At 53.7% G+C, this 5,000-nt stretch overlaps 1 non-coding gene across 1 annotated transcript in view; it reads right to left on the bottom strand.

Annotated features, from left to right (window-relative positions):
* LOC126307583 (small subunit ribosomal RNA) overlaps nucleotides 1-1,580 on the bottom strand; it is a 1,893-nt gene extending 313 nt beyond the window's left edge. Inside the window, exon 1 of the ribosomal RNA XR_007553625.1 lies at nucleotides 1-1,580. This exon is cut by the window's left edge and continues 313 nt beyond it. This is a non-coding gene — a ribosomal RNA (small subunit ribosomal RNA).
* Between the last annotated feature and the right edge of the window lie 3,420 nt (nucleotides 1,581-5,000).

Raw genomic sequence — 5,000 nt, 5'->3', positions numbered from 1 at the left:
ACACGCTGATTCCTTCAGTGTAGCGCGCGTGCGGCCCAGAACATCTAAGGGCATCACAGACCTGTTATTGCTCAATCTCGTGCGGCTAGAAGCCGCCTGTCCCTCTAAGAAGAAAAGTAATCGCTGACAGCACGAAGGATGTCACGCGACTAGTTAGCAGGCTAGAGTCTCGTTCGTTATCGGAATTAACCAGACAAATCGCTCCACCAACTAAGAACGGCCATGCACCACCACCCACCGAATCAAGAAAGAGCTATCAATCTGTCAATCCTTCCGGTGTCCGGGCCTGGTGAGGTTTCCCGTGTTGAGTCAAATTAAGCCGCAGGCTCCACTCCTGGTGGTGCCCTTCCGTCAATTCCTTTAAGTTTCAGCTTTGCAACCATACTTCCCCCGGAACCCAAAAGCTTTGGTTTCCCGGAGGCTGCCCGCCGAGTCATCGGAGGAACTGCGGCGGATCGCTGGCTGGCATCGTTTATGGTTAGAACTAGGGCGGTATCTGATCGCCTTCGAACCTCTAACTTTCGTTCTTGATTAATGAAAACATACTTGGCAAATGCTTTCGCTTCTGTTCGTCTTGCGACGATCCAAGAATTTCACCTCTAACGTCGCAATACGAATGCCCCCGCCTGTCCCTATTAATCATTACCTCGGGTTCCGAAAACCAACAAAATAGAACCGAGGTCCTATTCCATTATTCCATGCACACAGTATTCAGGCGGGCTTGCCTGCTTTAAGCACTCTAATTTGTTCAAAGTAAACGTGCCGGCCCACCGAGACACTCAACTAAGAGCACCCTGGTAGGATTTCAACGGGGTCCGCCTCGGGACGCGCAAGCACGCCTTCGGCTCGCCCCACCGGCAGGACGTCCCACGATACATGCCAGTTAAACACCGACGGGCGGTGAACCAACAGCGTGGGACACAAATCCAACTACGAGCTTTTTAACCGCAACAACTTTAATATACGCTATTGGAGCTGGAATTACCGCGGCTGCTGGCACCAGACTTGCCCTCCAATAGATACTCGTTAAAGGATTTAAAGTGTACTCATTCCGATTACGGGGCCTCGGATGAGTCCCGTATCGTTATTTTTCGTCACTACCTCCCCGTGCCGGGAGTGGGTAATTTGCGCGCCTGCTGCCTTCCTTGGATGTGGTAGCCGTTTCTCAGGCTCCCTCTCCGGAATCGAACCCTGATTCCCCGTTACCCGTTACAACCATGGTAGGCGCAGAACCTACCATCGACAGTTGATAAGGCAGACATTTGAAAGATGCGTCGCCGGTACGAGGACCGTGCGATCAGCCCAAAGTTATTCAGAGTCACCAAGGCAAACGGACCAGACGAGCCAATCCGATTGGTTTTGATCTAATAAAAGCGTCCCTTCCATCTCTGGTCGGGACTCTGTTTGCATGTATTAGCTCTAGAATTACCACAGTTATCCAAGTAACGTGGGTACGATCTAAGGAACCATAACTGATTTAATGAGCCATTCGCGGTTTCACCTTAATGCGGCTTGTACTGAGACATGCATGGCTTAATCTTTGAGACAAGCATATGACTACTGGCAGGATCAACCAGGGAGCTGCGTCAACGAGAGCTGAGCAGCCGGCCGCCCGGGAGTGTGTCCCGAGGGCCCGCGCGAACACGCAAGCGTCCGCTCAATTATTCTGCAAACAGGAGGAGGCTGAGCTCCCCTGCACGATACACCTCGAAACCCTCTCAGGTCCCGGCGGCGCGCAGCGCCGTCCTAAGTACTTGGTCGGGTTCGAGAGAGGCGCAATCGCCCGGAGATAGGCGAGTAGACGCTTTCAGTGCGAACACCCGTGCTCCCAACTGAGCTTGCCGCTGCCGACAGAGGCCCGGGAGCGTGCTGTCGTGGCATTGCCGGCGGGAAACAACACGCGCCACCTACGGTGACCGGCAGCTCCAACGCCAGCGCCACAGAAGGGCAAAGCCCCACTTGGGTGCAGAAGCGAACTCTCCCAGCACAGCGCACGCGCCAACACGTCCGCAGAGCTGCGATACAAACCACCTGCGAGAACCGCTGGGGGCGACCGAGCAGCAGACGGCGTCGCGACGCCGAGTGCCGGGCGGCGGCGCATCCTCAACGCACACAGTCCGCAATCGGACCAGCACACTGCAGATGTCCACCGCGCTTCGCACCGGGCTCGGCAGAACCCACTTTGGCCGCCTGGCGCCGCGCGCAGGGTGCGCCGGCGCATAGCTGGGACGCCAGCCGGGCCCGTCGGCCGGCGCTCCTGCCACTGGGCGCCCCCCACCAGCCGGCTGTAGTGCGTGCGCTCACGCAGCGCGCGGCCAGCACGCCGGGCGGCCCCCCCTCACCGGCCGGGGACTGTCCCGCCAAGCCACAGCCTCGTATCGCTTCATACCCACATGGCCAACTCAGGTTCGGGGGCATGGCGGGTACCGCCGAAACAACCGGTTCACAGATGTACCGATCGTCGCTATCACCGATGCACCTGCAGCGCGAACAACCGCTCAACAACTGATTTCCAGTTCATTTGCGGATCTTTGGCAGCAAACGTATACGTCAATCTACATTTGCGAAATCTACGATTCTGGCATGCCTGCATGTTATGTGTCACGACACGCTACATCAGCCCACATACACACTGCGGCATGTACACGAGAGAACACGTGGAAGATGGTCCGCGCACGTGTGCAATGTCCCTTGCGCGGTCGACTGTCAACCGGCCTCTGTAGCATGTCGCAGATGTGGAACGCGGTCCACCGTGCTATCATGTTGTGTGGGGCAATACGATTAAATAGGAAAACCCTCGTCGCTACATCAACAGACGGCTCACGCTGATTCCCGGCAGAGGGAGGAGGGGTGGGGGGGGGGCCAACATGCAATACTTTCGTCCGTACCTACTTACCACATGTCTGTACGGCGTACAACAGTGCAATCTCGCTGTAATGGGGAGACGAGACAAGTAGCATCGTGCACAACATATGGCCCTTATGATTCGCCATTGTAGGGCGCAGCCGGTGTACGGTCAAGCATGTGCCACATTATGTCACTCAGTACGTAACGACGGATGATCAGTGTGGGTTACGCGTACATCAGCGGACAGTCCACACAGGCCGTACCACAACGTACACTGACTGCATCGACAACCGAATGCAACTGAACAGCTGCAAGGCTCATTTCACAAACAAACGCCTGACCGACCAGCTTGGAAGGGCAGGAGGGGAGGGCGATATTCGTTCTGTAGCGGTACACCCTTCCAGTGGTTAGCGGGACTGTGTAGAAAGTACGCAACACTCGAAAGACCTTTATGTGAGGGTACGCACCATGGCATCAAGAAATACACATGACACCAGAGGATCCAAGCAGTGAACTATGTTCAGAGGGTTGCTGTTAGGCAAAGCTACATTCCTGTGACGTTACATGTGACAGTTAAGGTGCAGTGTAAGTTAGGTTAAGGTGCAGTGTAAGTTAGGTTAAGGTGCAGTGTAAGTTAGGTTAAGGTGCAGTGTAAGTTAGGTTAAGGTGCAGTGTAAGTTAGGTTAAGGTGCAGTGTAAGTTAGGTTAAGGTGCAGTGTAAGTTAGGTTAAGGTGCAGTGTAACTTAGGTTAAGGTGCAGTGTAACTTAGGTTAAGGTGCAGTGTAAGTTAGGTTAAGGTGCAGTGTAAGTTAGGTTAAGGTGCAGTGTAACTTAGGTTAAGGTGCAGTGTAACTTAGGTTAAGGTGCAGTGTAAGTTAGGTTAAGGTGCAGTGTAACTTAGGTTAAGGTGCAGTGTAACTTAGGTTAAGGTGCAGTGTAACTTAGGTTAAGGTGCAGTGTAACTTAGGTTAAGGTGCAGTGTAAGTTAGGTTAAGGTGCAGTGTAAGTTACGTTAAGGTGCAGTGTAAGTTAGGTTAAGGTGCAGTGTAAGTTAGGTTAAGGTGCAGCGTAACTTAGGTTAAGGTGCAGCGTAACTTAGGTTAAGGTGCAGCGTAACTTAGGTTAAGGTGCAGCGTAACTTAGGTTAAGGTGCAGCGTAACTTAGGTTAAGGTGCAGCGTAACTTAGGTTAAGGTGCAGCGTAACTTAGGTTAAGGTGCAGCGTAACTTAGGTTAAGGTGCAGCGTGGGTTAGGTTAGGGGCCAACGTGGGTTAGGTTAGGGGCCAACGTGGGTTAGGTTAGGGGCCAACGTGGGTTAGGTTAGGGGCCAACGTGGGTTAGGTTAGGGGCCAACGTGGGTTAGGTTAGTGGCCAACGTGGGTTAGGTTAGGGGCCAACGTGGGTTAGGTTAGGGGCCAACGTGGGTTAGGTTAGGGGCCAACGTGGGTTAGGTTAGGGGCCAACGTGGGTTAGGTTAGGGGCCAACGTGGGTTAGGTTAGGGGCCAACGTGGGTTAGGTTAGGGGCCAACGTGGGTTAGGTTAGGGGCCAACGTGGGTTAGGTTAAGGGCCAACGTGGGTTAGGTTAAGGGCCAACGTGGGTTAGGTTAAGGGCCAACGTGGGTTAGGTTAAGGGCCAACGTGGGTTAGGTTAAGGGCCAACGTGGGTTAGGTTAAGGGCCAACGTGGGTTAGGTTAAGGGCCAACGTGGGTTAGGTTAAGGGCCAACGTGGGTTAGGTTAAGGGCCAACGTGGGTTAGGTTAAGGGCCAACGTGGGTTAGGTTAAGGGCCAACGTGGGTTAGGTTAAGGGCCAACGTGGGTTAGGTTAAGGGCCAACGTGGGTTAGGTTGCCAGAGATGTGTCAAATCAGGATGTACGTTTGGCTGGTGTCAGGTGGTGGGTTGGTTCGATGCCTTTATAAGGGGTGTGGCCAAAGGGTATTTTATTACTTGTACCTTTTGTGTTGTGGCGTGGCGTTGCGTCCTGTGTTGATACTGGGTGGACCACTGTGGGTGTTGCTGGCTGATTTGAGCTGCGTTGTTTGCGGGTGATGTGAGACATTCTGTCTTATTAGTGGACGTGACGTTCCTCTTGTCGTTGTTTGGATAGTGTCCTGTGGCAGCGAGGATAAAATGGATGTTGTTGAACGAT

The sequence above is a fragment of the Schistocerca gregaria genome, unplaced genomic scaffold, assembly GCF_023897955.1.
Source record: "Schistocerca gregaria isolate iqSchGreg1 unplaced genomic scaffold, iqSchGreg1.2 ptg000341l, whole genome shotgun sequence".
NCBI classification, from domain to species: Eukaryota; Metazoa; Arthropoda; class Insecta; order Orthoptera; family Acrididae; genus Schistocerca; species Schistocerca gregaria.
Note: the sequence above shows the minus strand (reverse complement) of the source record. Positions and strands in the feature narration are given on the sequence as shown.